The sequence below is a fragment of the Marmota flaviventris genome, chromosome 7 (assembly GCF_047511675.1).
Source record: "Marmota flaviventris isolate mMarFla1 chromosome 7, mMarFla1.hap1, whole genome shotgun sequence".
Taxonomy (NCBI): domain Eukaryota; kingdom Metazoa; phylum Chordata; class Mammalia; order Rodentia; family Sciuridae; genus Marmota; species Marmota flaviventris.
The window spans coordinates 126,411,203-126,428,077 of NC_092504.1; the positions used below are offsets into that span (position 1 = coordinate 126,411,203).

The window sequence follows — 16,875 nt, forward strand, 5'->3', positions numbered from 1 at the left end:
TTTGATACCAAAGATGAGAAAACAGTTTTTAGGTAGTTACAAAGTGAAGTGCATTAAATAGGATAAATGTGTCTTTTTTAAGTTAATGATAAATTTGAAAACAATGCTCTGTTTTTTGTGTGTGTGTAAGAACTTTTAAAATTATATGTACATAGAGAATACTCTGGAGAATATATAGCATGATGGATACAAAAATTTCCAACAACATCATTTATCAATCTTACTATAGTGGAATTGACAACTTGGGGAGATCACATAATGTCTTAAAGTTTGTTTGTCTCCTCTTTCCCCAAGGAACTACTTGCAACCAACAATTTATTTCATTCAAGATGCTGTAGCTTAGGCTGGGAACTCTACTTCTGGATTTCTCTTACTCTGATTTTCCCTTATCCTTTGGCTCTGCATTTTCTTTGCTTTTATTTAAAATGAGTCATAATCTGAGCAGGAAATATAAGTGTTTATGGTTTCTAGTAAAGCCTCCTTTAGGCTATATCTCTGAAATATCTGATAGTGTATTTTATTCCGGAAGTCATATTAAAAATCTTTACAGAGTTTTGTATTATGTCCCCCAAAAAGTGTTGTGCTATAATTAATTTCATTTTGGTGTCCAAAGGGGCTAGTTAACAAAGCTAGCTGTCAAAGTCACTGATACCCTAAAATGCATCACCATCCTAGCATGATCCTTGGAGCAACCCTGGTGCCCTGGATCTGTGATGGAATGTCCAATCTCCAGCTAACCTGGAACCATCAACAGTGCTTACATTTTCTAGATCAGATATACATCTTATGATCATCTTGCAACTCATTAGCACCCACAGCAAAGCATAATAGTGCACCATTGAGACCCATATTTGAAACCAAAATTTGAACAAGAAATTATAAATGATATGAAAATTATGAACACGTACAGTACCTTAAAAAGAAGATCAGAACATAAGTCTCAAGTTTAGACTACTATTCTTGGAAGAAAAGTAAAATATAAAAATTTTAGATTTTGATGAAAACAAGACAAGTTTCCACCTTTCATTGAATAACATCGATTCTTAGTAATTTAATATTGATTTGTAAATGGAAAACAAATTCAACAACACAAAATTGAGTTTTTTAGGTAAATGTTAATTTTAGAATACCAATATCAAAATGGCAAGTTTTTGTGCTTTGCCTGATTTGTGGACTGGTCTCCCTAAGAATCAGACAGATAACAAATTCATCATAGCCTTTTGGCATGTGGTACATGATGGGTTTTTGTTGTTGGTGGTGGTGGTTGTATGTTTAAAAAATATTTCTGATGTAATCTGTCTTCGTTTTCTGACTGTCTCTGAGGTATTGAGTTTGAGAGAACATTAGGTCAGGCCTAAGAAGCATTTTTCATTTGTTTTTTAAAAATTATTCTTTTGTGCTGCTTACTCTTGAACTTGTATTCCTTTTAAATTCCAGTCATTATTTTTAAACAGTAGAATTAAGGGACAAATTCACAGAAATAAGGCCATGTTTATAGCTGCCACTCTAGATGATGAAGTTTCTTAGTGCCTTATCTCCAGGTGCTATTTCTGTTTCTCCAAAGCAGACAATTCTGCTTCTCTTAACCTTTGGTGCATCTTACTCCATGATTTAGATTCTAAACCTCTCAACCAGTTCCACCATGAACTGTGGCTTAATGTGGCTACCAGGTCATAAGTGCTTTGAACTGGATATCAGGTGTATGGGAGTTTTGGTATTTTCCTACATAAAACTTAGAGGGGGGCAGAAACATACCTCTTGATTTTTAGACTTAGACTCACATTTATAAAATACAGTATGGTGTGTTTTTGAGGTTGTAGATATGATTTTTTGATTATGCTGGGAAAATGACTCCAATATATGAAGAGGTTTCTACACACATCAGTCATCTTCATGTAAAAGCATGGTTTCCTATGTTTCTGTCAGAATGTTCTAGTATCCCAAATGGAATTGGTTTCTTTATTTAGTATTAACCTCTTTACCTTTGTATTATGCCTACTTGTTTTGCTACTTTAAATGCAGTTGTTCCTATTTCCTCTGATTTCTTTTATATTTCAATCATATTTTTTGTTCTTATCTCCAGTTCTTTGCTGTATAGTCCTGAATTCTGTGTTCTGATATAAACAAGGTAGAGTTATTATATTGAGGATTATAATTTTAGATATAGAAGAGATAATGATAGTGAGAAAAAGAAGAACAACAGCAATAGTCTACTCTGCTTTATCCTTTCAGTATATTACAGGTGTCTCATTGACCCTCATCAAACTGGTCTATGATGCTATTATTTTCTCCATTTCATAAATCAATCTGAGACGTGGAAAACACTTAAGTAATTTGTGCAACGTTACATTGCTCTTCAACTGGAAAGGGAACATGGAAAGCCACACATTTTTGACGACCAAGCCAGTGATCTTAATGACCCACTGTGTGTCTCCTTCAATGAAGGAGAAAACAGAACCAGATGAAACATATGTCTTCTGTCATGTAACTTAATGCAGAGCAAAGCAAGGACGTGGGTCCAGGACCATCTGTTCACTCTTTCTTTCATGCTTGATTGCGCCAGCATCTGGTCTTATAGTAGGTGATGACTAAATGAGTCATGCCAAGGACAAGCTGGGGATGTTAACCAAGAAGGCAGAAAGTAGGAATCAGCCTTCTAGTTTAAAGGGGATTGATTGGTGCCAGAGGAAACCCTGAGACATCTGTTTTCATTCTAAAACCATGACTCTAGCCAAACCCTAGACAGGGTTTGCTGCCTAAGAACCTAGCCTTGGGGTACTCCACCAAGTGACCTGAACCTCTTGGGACCACATGAGCAGAATTTTGGATCATCATAATATTCTCCTATGGTTTTAAAAGAGAATGGAAATATGGAAATGTCAGATCTGTGTCTGGAGATGGTGTGTTAGCAATCAGAGGAAAAAGTACATTGCTGTTAAAATATTCAAACAGCCAGAAAGACAAACAACAGAATCCCTCAAAAAGGGTCAACTTCTGTCCTAGGAAATTCATCTCAGAGGGATGGAGACAGGTGGAAGTGTTGTAAATGTACAGTATGGGTTTCATTCAGTGCTCTTTCATTTAGCAAATCTATAGTAAGAATTTTTCATATGCTAAGAACTGTGGCAGGTTCTTGGTGAAATTTAAAAAATGGCAGCAGAGTTACTAATAGAATGCACTTGATGTTACTAATAGAATGTTTAATGAAAAGAATCATTATTTATTGAACATCTGTTGGCATGCAAGGAATATATTAGGTACCTTTAATGCATCATTTTATTATTTCATTAATGTAGCATTATCATCTCTATTTTATAACAACTTGTCTAAGATCCTACAGCTGGTGAATTTACAAGTAAGTTTGGTGCTCAAGTTTAGTATGATTCCAGAGCCTTTTCTGTTTTTATTTTACTATCTCCTAGGAAGCTCACAACCTAATACAATCTTTACTTCTTTCTACAGTTTTCATTCCAGCCTCTGGAGAATTTAGGAGTCCCCATCTCTTAATGCTTTCTCTTAAAATTCAATTTTATGTGCCTACAACATAGTAAAGCTTCAATAATAATTGTTGGAATTTTGATTCGCGATAATGACTTCCTTACATGTTTATAGATGCTATGCGTAAACCTAGTACTGAGAGTTTATTTCTCGGTAGAATCCATCTAAATTACTAAACATGATGCAGTGTAAGCAGTAGAGTATATCTGAGACAAGAAACTTTCAGAGCAGTAGTGATTGATAGACTGTGATCTTAAGAAGCTGGAGGCTTCACTTAGAATACACTGTATTTCAGTATAGGCCACTTTACCTTCAGCTCATCCTTACAAGTGCTCCATTATTTCTTTTGTAACCTCTATATGTAAACCCCCCAATTAGGCACACTTTTATATCATTTTATCAGGATGGACTTGATTAAAAGCTTTATAAAATACAGATGTGCAAGCATTTATTCATACCAAAGAGAATTTATCTTATTTTCAGTTACTACTTTTGCCCCTCTATAATAGTGCTTTGACCAAGAAAATGACTCCAATGACCCTAAATGCATATGTAGTTTATATTTTATACAGATATATGAGAAAAGCTAGGAAGAAAAAGAATGTTCAACTGTTTATTCAAAATTAATTCCCTATTTTGCGGAGCAGTTATATAGGTACATAAGCATGCAAGGACATATATGTCATTGAATGTCTGGATGGATATATGTGTGTGTGCCTGTATTGTTTTAGTATTATTTGGCTTTCTCAAAAAACATGAATACTCAATTGTGATTACTGTCAAACATTTGTACTCCAGGGAGGTAAGATCAAACTTATGAGTTTGAAAATTGTTTCTGATGTTTTGTTTAATTCAACCTTCCTAATCACACAGGAGTTCAAGTTTATTCTTTCTAAAAATAAAATAGCCCTATGCAACTTTGGATAGGACAAAGGGGAGTGTGGGGAGGGGAGTGTGGTAGAGGGTTAGGAAAGATGGTGGAATGAGGTGGACATCATTACCCTAGTCACATATATAATTGCACAAATGGTGTGACTCTACATCATGTACAACCAGAGAAATGAAAATGTGTGCTCCATCTGTATACAATGAATCAAACTTCATTCTACTGTCACATATACCTAAATAGAACAAATAAAATAAAAATAAAAGAGAAACAGCACCACCACCACCAACAACAACAACCCCTACAAACATTTAACTGAATCTCCCAAGGACATCATCTTAACTTGGGAGCTAGGAAGGGTAAAAGGGGGAGGCCCACAGGCTACTTTGTATAGTCCTCTATGCAAAGTTCCCATGGAGAAACAGAGGTGACACTGTCAGTCACATCTTGCAGGTTGGAGGTGGGAGGCAGGCAAGGTGCTTTGCAGTAGCTCAGAATCCACTGGTTCCTGAATTCCAATAAGCAGGTCTGAATCCTCATGGTGATCTGAGAACAACCAGCCATAGACTGACAATAGGGTTTTCCATGAAGGATTTTAAAAATGATATTAAACATCTCCAGACCTTTAATTATACATCACTATTTTTCTTGCACAAAAATAAAGATTATGTAATTCTTCTTTAATCATCAGATCTGATCTTTAACATATGAGTATGAAGAATATTTGTATAGTGTATCTTTTTTATTAAATATTTTATTTGTACTTTTTAGGTATACATGACAGTAAAGTGTATTTTGACATTATACATACATCAGGTATAACTTACTCTAATTAGGATTCCATTCTTGAGGTTGTACATGATGTGGAGTTTCACTGATCGTGTATTATATATGAACATAGGAAAGGTATGTTTGATTCATTCTACTGACTTTCCTTTTTCTATAAAAATTTCCCTTAATTCCTCTTTGTCTAATCCACTGAACTTCTATCCTCTATTCCTTCTTGTTGTATGTTAGCATCCACATATCAGAGAGAACATCCAGCCTTTGTTTTTTAGGGATTGGCTTATTGCAGTTAGCATAATAGTCTCCAGGTCTATTTACTTACTGACAAATGCTGTGATTTCATTCTCCTTTATGGCTGAGTAATATTCCATTGTGTGCATATACCATGTTTCTGTATCCATTCGTCTGTTGAAAGGCACCTAGGTTAGTTCCATAACTTAGCTATTGAGAATTTTTTTTGTGCTGTTATAAACATTGATATGGTGGCATCACTGTAGGATGTTGATTTTAAGGCCTTTGGGTATAAGCTGAGGAGTCAGATAACTGGGTCAAATTCTAGTTCCATTCCAAGTTTTCTGAGGAATCTCTATACTGTTTTCCAGAGTAGTTGTGCCAATTTGCAGTCTCACTAGTAATGTCTAAGTGTACCTTTTTCCCTACATCCTTGCCAACATTTATTATTACTTATGTTCTTGATAACTGATAATCTTTTCTTATTAAATATATTTGAACTTCAGATATAATTTAAAAGTTTACATTCAGTCACCTTAATAGGTATGTCTTGTGTGCATAGTTTTATTCTCTTTCATTAATCTTCCAATTACCTTTTTTTGAGTTACCATAAACTAAGATTATTTCAGATATTTTTGATGGTCCTCAAAACACTGTATGTCTGAATCTTTTATATATTAAGTAATATCAAAAGAAATTAATTGTCAGCCAATAGACCCTTTTTAGGAGAGAGTATTATATCTGTGATTATATAGCAGAGTAGTAGTATACTTTATTGGACGCATCAATAGAAAGGTGAGTAATGAGAATGACATGCAAATAGCTAACTTAATTGATTCTTTTTTGCATAAAAAATTAAAAATTTATTTTTAAATTTTTATATTTAAATTGTAATATTTAATATTTTATAATTTTTATATTTAAATTGTTCGGAAGCAATGCATCAGAGCACTACATTTTTCTCTTTGGAAGTAAACAGCCAGGGAAACATGAGAATTAATAGCAAACACTCACTCAGCAGAGATCTAGATGCACAGAGCTTGGAACGTCCCTCCACCGGCTTTTGGCATGATTCTAACAAAAGTTACAGGAAGCTCCTGCATGAAGCTCTGTAAGGCAGCTCTGACATGGCCTGGCACCTCACAGAAATGTAGGGAGGGACGACGACACTTTTTTTGAGGTTTGAAATGTATTAAGCATTTCGAGTGTTTTATCTTACTTGATCTTCTAATAACCTTAATCTTCTAGTAGCCTGGGAGATGATATTTTTCCTGTTTTACTAATAAGCTGATAGAAGAAAGGCAGTTTGACTTTTCAGGGTCACATAGCTGGAACAGGATGGAGAATGGAGATTTTTAGAGAACAAGAGTTCTTGATATCAAATTCCCAGAGAACATCTATTTTATTTAGAATCTTAGGCATGAAGCTATTTTAGAGACCCGAAGGGCCCTTAAAAAACTGACCCTTCAACAACTTCTTGGTCCCCATCAGTAACAGGGAACTCAAACTCAGGACTGTCCCTAACCCTCGACCCTATCATCAGATAGGTCTAGTATAGAAACGTATGTTTTCCTGAATTTCATCTCCTTGCCACGGTTCGGGCTCTTCATGGAGTTAAGTAGAACAAGTCTCCCTTTTTCTTTGGCACAGTTGAAAGTTGCTCTTTCCTTCAACTTTAAACCTTTCCTTTTTTCTTCTCAGGAAGAAATGAGGTTGTAGATAGAGGACATAATAACAGATCTGAGTTTGAGTGCTCACTAGGTTGTCTTGGCTTGCTGTCTGCTAAGGGAAGTGATCCTGACTTCTCTCTCAGCATGGTTCTGAGCAGTTAGTACATGCAAAGAGGTTCCAACCACTGCCCTGCATTAGAGGAAAACACTGTAAATATTGTTCCCCTTGGTTCTTGATTTGCCCTTGCCAATTCTTCAGCCATTCCTTAATCTCCTGCTTAGTTTCTTGAAGAAATCCTTTAATAAAATGTGACAACCACAGTCTTTAAATGTGGTCAGTGCAGAAGGGATTTATTTAATGCTTGATCTGGATATATCATTTCTATCAACCAAGGAATGGATTCTTACCTGAAACTTAAAGCCCAGCTTTGGTATCCTACTTGGTATAGAAGGCAGCAGATCCCAGCAAGAGGCACATGAAAAGCAGCTTGTTTGGTTGAAGGATATCAATAGAGTTGGGAAAAAATAAAATTTATTTTGACTAAAAACTTTACAAATATACTGTCAAAATCACTACAGAAATGTAAAAGGGTAACCCAGGGGATCAGTTGCTTTTAGAATTAGTGATGTGTTTGTTGCAATATACAGCAAACTGTCCACAAAACTAAATTCAAGTGAGATTATTATTCTGAGCTGGACTGTGAGAAAGGGACTTTTTGATGAAACACAGAAGTAGGGAATTTGCTTGTGAAACTGATTATGTTTCTTTAAGTAGCTATGTTAAACACTCTTGGGGCCAAAATTGCTTAAAATTCCCAAGGCTCTCACATGAGTCACTTTATAATGACTGTTAAAATCCCATCACTTTATCATGAAACTAGAGAAGAATGCAAAACATGCAAATATAGGATTAAGACAGTAAAGAAATACAATATGTGATTTGGGGACATGGCTATGCCCTTTTCTGGGTTCTTCTAGAAATTAGCAGAAAGTTGATTGCTTAAACTGTTTCCTTATCAGTGAAATGTATATTTTTCCCAGGGATTCCTGTGAAGGTCACAAGCGTTATAATGTGAAATGTTTACAGTGGTGTCTGACACAGTACTTGATAAATGTTAGTTATTTTTATTTTTTTTCTTTATTAATAGAGGAGCTTATCTACTCCCAGTCTTTTATTTTCAGGACAGGATCAGATATCCTAGTCATAGACTATCTGAAATGGTATCTGATACAAGGGAGGTGTTCATCATACACCTATTATTTATATTATTATCATCATCAATGTTATTATTTTTCATTTCATTCAACTAGACTTTCATTTATAACATAAATGGCCCTGCAGTTATATATTCTGCATTCTTCATTATGTTCCTAATCCATTTTCGTGAAGCTGCAGCTATGACTATGGAAACCAATTAGCACGTTCATAGTTTGCATTATTCAAAAGATGTTGGAGTCCTCAGATTGCAAATTGGTTTGGAGTTCCCAGACACTGAAGGGACAACACATGCTTAGAATATACTTCAATAGCTCCTCATTTTTGGATAGAAAAATCCCTCCTCTTTAAAATGAAAATCACACAAAGTTAATATCTATATACAAAGACCTACCTGCTTAAGAAGTTTGAGAGCTAATATAGCTTTGAAGATAATTTGCAGGAATGATTAGACCCAAAAGGAATTATATTTGACCTGAAAATTTTGTATTAGATTTTTCTGTATTTGCCAAAGTTGTCTTATCATTATTACTGTGTTTCTGTGGCTCTGGGCACATTTATGACTGATGTTTTTAAACAATGTTATTTATAACACCATATCATTTAGGTTATTGATATATATATTCTTCCAATAAAGGAATTCTAGGGTCAAATATGTCTGAAAATTAAAAATCGTATATTTAAAAGAAAATGAAAAAAAAAGAAGTAAGTTTTCTTTCTGTAGGACTTCTTAGAACCTTCATCAGCCTTTCAAGGCCCTTTAAGACTCTCAAAGGACCTCTGTCACTGGCAAGCCCCCCCCCCCTTTTTTCTTTTAAAATTTTGGTCCTGCAGTTGAACTTGGGGGCACTTAACCACTGAGCCACATCCCCATCCCTTTTTTTGTACTTTTGTTTAGAGACAGGGTCTCACTGAGTTGTTTAGGGTCTGCTTAGGATTGCTGAGGCTGGCATTGAACTTTCTATCCTCCTGCCTCAGCCTCCTGAGCCACAAGAATTACAGATGTGCACCACTGCACCTGGTTTAGCCCTCCTTAAATTAAATACAAGATGCTTTCTTCACAGAACACCTATGAATAGCTTAATAGATGCTGTCTTCCAAGAAACACAGTTTTTTTCTAAACAATGCAGTTTAGAAAATCCTGATTTAAAACCACAGAAACAGTAAAGCATTTTCCAGAGAAACAGATGAATGAATGTCTGTGTGTATTTATCCACTTTCTTCTACCATAATATATTGTTGAAACACACACTCCTGTCAGCAGGCATGGGGTCTACACCCAAAAGAACACACTCTCATATCCCTGCCTTCTGCACATCATATCCCCTCCACATGTCTCATCCACAGTCAATGACAGTCCCATATTCTCTAGACTCATCCCTCTGGACTACATAGACAACGTTTTGTGGAGTTTGTACAAAATGTAAGGGGAAGGAATTGCAAAATGCCAAACATCTCTTTGTTCACTGGCAGATTTTTAAAGCTTAGATAAATAAACACACATGTACTTTCACAATTGCATACTTTAAGGACCCCAACTTGAACTTCACTCTTCTGAGAGCTCTTCCTTTGAATACTTTTCCTTTCTTGGTTAAATAAAGAACTATCAGATATTCTAAGTGTAACCCTAGTCAGAAATTTCAGCATCATTTTCAACTTATCCTTCCTAAAATTCTTGTCTGGTTATGTTTTCTATTTCCTTCTTGAAATTTCATCTTCCCTCTTCCTCTTGCCCACACTGGCCTCCAGCCTCCACAATGAGTGTGAATATGCAAACTCTTCAGCCAAGGTGCAGAAGTTTCCCTTGCAGAGCCAAGTGGGGGGTCTGCTTTTTCTGTCTCATCTTCAGCCACGCACATTGCCCTTGACACTGGCCACCCTCTCCCCCCTTTTATAGTGGCTATGGCTATTTAACATCAAGTGTGGAGTCAAGAGTTTCTGTATTTCTCTGGAATTCTCTCTTGTGTTCTTTGAGCTCAGTTTTCAACTTCAGCCAATAATAGACCAGAGCATTGTATGTGCAGATGATCCACCAAAGTTTCTTCCCTATCCAGAGGTCCATTTTGTTTTTTCACCATTTTTGGTACCCCTTGCCCAAGCAATAGGTCTTAACTGTCTAGAAAATTCTGATGTTCTCCAACTTTACTCTTACTAAAAACAAGAGGTAAGAGCCTCTCAGCATATCTAGAAAATGTCTAGCTATCATCCTTTCTCCAGATGACTCACAAGAGTATCTTATGCTTTTGAGTAGATGCTGGAAGGAGGTCAGAGCTCCTCATCCTGCTCTGGCTAATAGAGGCTTAATGATCACAAGGAGGCCACATGTTTAACTGTGTTTCCTTTTGATTTTCTGTTTATAAATTGTCAGTTTTATTTACTGTATAAGTATGAGAGGTACTGGAGGTGTGGCTCAGAGGGCATATAGAAAGTGACCTGCCACTTGACAGTGTCTTCCCTGGGACAGCTTCCTCTAGCCCAAGGAGTCCCAATTTTATTCATTAAGTGCAATTCACAGGTGCCTGTTCTAAGCCATACTATGTGCTTTCATAGTAAAACTGTGGCTAGGAAAGGTTATCTGTGATCAGGCTTCAGTAAAATAAAGGGAGAAGTCAAAGGAGAAGAATACTATTTTATTCATGGAAGATAGGAGAACAAAAAACACATGAAAAATAATAAGATAAATGTGATGCTAAGAAAGCAGAAGAGAAGGATAAGATCAATGAGAAAATGCCAAAAAGGTTCAGAATAAGAGAAAAGGGAGAATAGGCAAGTTTATTTTATTTTATTTCAATATAATTAACGTCAATATAATCAGATTGTTTTTCTCAGTGATGTGCTACAGTGGGGGATGGTCCCTTTGGGGGTGATCCACTGGATTCTCTAATCAATGTACTTAAAAACTTATTAAATTTGCATAGAAAATGTGAAGTAATTAAGGGTGCTTCTTTATAACATTATGTTGCACTGATGATTTTATTACATTCTGGGACAGTTTTATTGCATAGAAAAAAAAAAAGCTTTTAAAATTAACCCAAATCATTGAAAGTAGGTTTAATTGGTCCTGACCTAAATGTTACTGGGCATTCATTACTTTGTATAAGAAAAGCAAAAGATTAACTTTTTGCAGATAAATAGTGAATGTCATCTCTAACACTGATACATGTAAATTAGGAAGTAAACAAGCAGTCCTTCAGAGCTTAACATAAATGTTGACCAATAAAAACAAATTTAAACTCTCCTAATAAGCATGTTCTAATCCTGTGTGCTCATGGAAGACCAGTGCAGATAACTTGAATTTTATTTTATTTCTTCTCCCCCAGTATTTTTCTGAGGCCGTCTTTCTTAGTGAAAGCTGGCTTGAAAGTTTCCAATCTAAACTTAGAAATGGTGTTTAGTAGAAATTATTTTCTCTTATCTAGAATCAAATGGAAGATTTTCCAGAGTCTCACACAATAAATAGGAGAGATGGTCTCTAAGGGATCTTGAGTTTGCTCATTTGTTGGGCAAACATCCAACAAACACAAAATTTCTCAACTCTTGAGACTTGCCTCTCACACCAGTAAAAAAAGATTGATCCTCTGCCCAAGTGGAGAGGCCTCTAAATCATGGAGGGTGAACCTGACGTTGTGACATTGAAGGAAGTCACAGCTCCCTTGCCATCACCAGGAGTTAATGACCTTGCTTAAATTTCCCAATCCGTCTAGTAATGATATGAATACCGCTGAGATAAGCATAATTTATAGGTTCATAAGCAATATTAAAATGATCCCCTTAACTTTAATAGAAAAAAGAAACATTTTTCCTCCCTCCTCTTTCTTACATTCCATCTCTCCTTTCCCAGAATCCCCATGAGTCCTTGAATCAAGTGCTAGTCAGCTGACGTTATCGTTTCCTGCCAAGTTCATTTGAAAAATATCTGAGACAATATTAGATATATGAAGCTCCAGGGAAGGAAAATGGTAAAATTACATAGAATTGGTTTTATAATATTTGTTATAAAATTGTATTATTTTTCTCAAAGATTGTCTTTGTAATATCTTTAAATTCCTTGAGTCCCAAGATACTATTTATAGATATGAACTGATGTAGCAAAATATTCTTTGAGTTTCAGGGCTAAAGTGAATAAAAAAATGGGAATATTTATCTTTTCTGGAGAATGTTTTCCCTTTTTCATATATTATAGGTCCATTCTTCAAAGAGAATTTTTACAGACTTTCTACCTAATACCTTTTCCATAGGGAGACAGAGCCAGAAATCAGAGCTAATGAGTTTCTAAGTGGTAAGGAGGAAGTCCTTCTGAAATTGATTTTAGGCATAGGATGCTGGGTACCCATGAAACTGGAAGAGAAACTAAGAGTAGAGAACAAGTAACATTTCATCATAGCTCATAAATACTCATTCCAGGGAAAGGTCTTACATATTCATAATCAGCACATGAAATTGACTCATGAGGTTCATTTGCAAACAAAGTCACATCACTCCAAAGAATTTTGGTCCTCATTCTGCCACTGACTAGACACAGCAACTTCAGAACATAGACTTTTGTGCTTTAGTTTTATCCTCTCTAAATTGAATAATTCTAATTAGATGAGCTCCTGATCCCTAGTGTTAGTTTCCTGAGGATTGTCTCCCTGTATGACTTAGTGTAGGGAACAGCGGGCACAGGGTGTGCAGAAAGTAATGTTTGCATTGCTTGGAGTTCCTGATTATTAATGATACAAGGAAAAGGGTTTAATCTATATTAGATAACTTCTGTGTTACTGGAAGATAGCCCTTCAGGATCGGACCCAAAGAAGCCTATAGAAACAGGCACACATGGGAGTTCTCTGGTGTCTTACCATTATCTGTAACTGGGAACAAGAGTAGCATGTGCTTTGTAAGGTTGATTTGAGATATTTTAAAAAGAATACATGAGATTCAATTGAAAATAGTGCATGGTACATAGCCCCCAATATATACTGATCACTGTTACCACTATCAGCATCAACCCTGATATAACACTGAGCCCTGAAGAGCTTCTTCTCTTTGAAAATGAGTATCCAAAAACTCCCAAATTGGTTTTGGTCATAGACTCCCTCACATCTACATGGGCAGCCTTTTTCAGTGGGTGATTAGGGCCAGTCTCATTGGGAAGATGACATTTGAGCATATTCCTTAAAGAGAAAATAACCACACAGATATTGGTTGGGAGTGGTGGTGATGGTGTTGGTTGGTGGGGGGCATTGAAGAATCAGAAGCATAGTTAATGCTAAGCCCCTAAAGAAGGAGTTTTCTTGGTTCATCCAAGGAACACTATTGTTCCATGAGACAAGAGTTGAATCAATTGAGTGAGAAGGAGAGTTAAATAAATGAGGCCAAAGAGGTAACAAAGTCAAGTTGGTTCAGAGATGAAATCCATCTGACATCTTCATCCTTTACACTGGCTAAAGCTGAGAACCCTAGAAAGGTTCTGAACAGAGAAGTGGCATGTTCTGATTTATGCTCTGACTTATGTCGTGAATGTACCAAGTGTAGGGAAGACAAGAGTAGAAGCAGAAAAAACAGGTGGGAAACTCCATCCTACTGCAGTGAGGGGTGCTGATGGCTTGAACCAGGGAGGTGATTTAGAGGTGGTGAGGCAGAGTCCCATTCTGGATTCATTTTGAAAAAAAGGACAGTTAGAAATTGATGATAGCATGCATGTTTAATATGAAAGAGAAAAATGAAACAGAAATGAATCTAAGAAGTTAGATTAGATTTTGGGGAAGAACAGAGCTAATGCTGAGCATGGGAGGCTGCAAAGAAACTCTTTTTAAGAGAAAAATTGGAAATTCAGTTAAACGTTATCAAGTTTAGATGAGTTCAGTTTTTAAGAACAAACGAATGAAGAAAATATTGAAGCAACTCTTTGAAGCCTAGAAAAGTATTTTAAATTATTATCAAGAGAAGTACATTTCTGAATAGGCAAATAGAGAAAAATCATCACGAAAAAGTTTTAAAATCCATTCGTGAAAGAATATTTTAGAAAGTGTACAGTGTTCCCAGGAAAGTCCTTCAACACGTCAGTGTACTCAATAACAGGATGGAGAAGAAAGTACATCATGAAGGTAAAAACATAATGGTTTATATTTAAACACATTGAAAATAAGAAATAGCCATTTGACACTGCAGAAAACTTGATCAGCAAGGCAGAAGATGAACCCAAGCAATACTGTAGGATTCAAAATAGCCATATGCTTGTATCCCCTGCTGCTTCCAAAAAGGAAGTACCTTTCTCCAAAGGTACTACCAGGAAAATAAGTTTACTGAGTGTGTGCACAGTGTTTTTTTTTTTTTTTTTAAGTTGCAAAGTATCTTATAAGGAATGTAATATAATTATACCCATTTTATAGATGAGAAAAATTGACTTGGGATTGTTAAGTTATCTAACTCTACATTGTTGGTACATTCCAGTGAAAATGAAAAAAGAAAAATAAAGGATGAGAGAAGATAATTTATGAGCAGGGCAATTTATAAGACTGCAATAAAAACAAAAGGCTTATTTGAAGTAAGATGGTCCCTGTTTAGTAATCAAAGTTATATTAAGATAAAATTTTCCAGATATTTATAAATGTAATTCATGGGAATTCTCACTGAAGCAAAAGTAATAAATAAAGGGCAGTTTTAAGTTCTGTTCTGCTAAATTTTCAAGTTTGAGGTTTTCAAATATTTGGACTGAATGTTTGTGCCCTTCCGAATTCATATGGCCCCAACCCCCAATGTGCTGGTATTTGAAGATGGGCCCTTTGGAGTTGGCAAGAGATGAACTGGTGAGGATGGGACCTTGCTCCTGGGATCTGGACTTTTATAAGAACAGAAGGCTGAGTGTTTGTTCTCTTTCCCTCGTGGGAGGACACAACTAGAATACAGCCATCTACAAGCCAGAAGGAGTCCTCACCAGAAGCCAGCTATCCCTGTACACTGATCTCAGACTTCCAGCCCCTTAGAATTGTGAGAGTAAATTTCAGTTGGTTGAGCACCCCCCGCTCTGTGATACTTTGTTATGGCAACCCAAGCCAACTAAAACCAAGAGCTCCTACATTCTGATGTGATTTTTTGAATAGACTTTTATGCTCAAACTCTTATTATATCAACAATGTTTTCTTGTTTTTACCAGTAAGAATCAAAAGACAAAGGTCACAGCATTGCTGTGGGTCTGTGCCAAGCCCCAGGTGTGGGACTCTGTTCTGCAGAATAGAGTTTATGAAAGTTCTCAAGGGTAAGACCTTCTACAAGAGATAGCCAGTGAAATACAAAAGGTGAAGCTGAAGGCTATGCCTGGAAATGTGTCATACTGCAGGATAAAAATAAAAACAGCACATCCCAATACAGGATGATGGTTTGGTGACAGACACAGCTGTCCTTTGTCAGCTTCCTCATGCCTTTGTCAAAGGGGTTATGAGAGTCTGTGCAGCTCATGCCCATGAACTCCCAGAGGATATAGTGAAGGCATTTTGTATTTGGATGCAGTCCTTGCCAAAAATACCCAGGAAATCAAGTTTTTGAGACTGTGGAGAAAGTTATGAATGAAAACTTGACTATTCCTCCCAGAACTTAATGCTTCCCCAGTTTTGATTCAGAAAGAATGCAATGGGAAGTAGTTTGGAAGCACATTATAGACCAGAAAATTCCAGATTATATGAATAATCTAATGGAAGAAGATGAAGATGCTCATAAGACACAATTCTCTCAGTGCATAAAGAATAACTAAAGTCCAAACATGGAGGAGAGACACATAGGAAAGGTCATGCTGCTGTGTGAGAATACAGTCGAAGAGAACAAACAAGTAAGGAGGAAATTTAAAAGAAGAGATGAACCCATCCCAAAATGTCTCTTGCCTGTAAGGAAGATCAACTACTTTAACACAAAACAAGTTTTCTCACAGTTTAGGAGCAGGTTGTTGATAGATTTTATGAAGATTTTAAAATTAAAAAAACAATTATTGACCAAGCAACTAATAAATAAGTTACCACCACTTTGAGTTTTGGTCTTCAGAAATAAGTGTTAAAAGATTGGGTGTGGTCATCTGACTGTTTCCATTCTTGGATAAGGCCTAACACTTCAGATGACTCAGTTTTTACAAAATAGACTGGGTGATGCTAAAAGTTACTCTTGACTTTTACATTCTCTGATTTTCACCAAACCTAATAACTGAGTTCCAAGGAATCTATCTCAGAATAACAGAAAAAAGGAACGGCTACATCCAGGGTTATCTAAAACCAGCAAATCTTTTATTAGGAACACATTTCATTATGCTTCTTGAAAATTTACAGAAGGATACATAGCAATCCCTTTTGAATTGAAAATTTTAATCCCATGACTTTCAAGTTTTATATCTTTCTACTTCCTGTTATAACCTCAGTCTGCCAAATACCCAAAACATATTTTTTCTTATACTGATTCTTCCTTAGAGATATGATGAAGACCTTTGAGTTATAATAGATATATCCACTAATAATCAGAATTCTTGGAATAATGTCTTAAAAGTGAGAAATTCAGAAAAAGAAGTAGGCAACTTTGCTGGGTACTTGAAGTTGAAAAACTAGTACAAGATGATTTATTTTTGCTGA

General features: G+C 36.0%; 1 protein-coding gene across 4 annotated transcripts in view; it reads left to right on the forward strand.

Annotated features, from left to right (window-relative positions):
* The window catches only part of Inpp4b (inositol polyphosphate-4-phosphatase type II B), a 372,392-nt gene that overhangs the window by 119,225 nt on the left and 236,292 nt on the right, over window positions 1-16,875 (forward strand). The window lies entirely within an intron of this gene.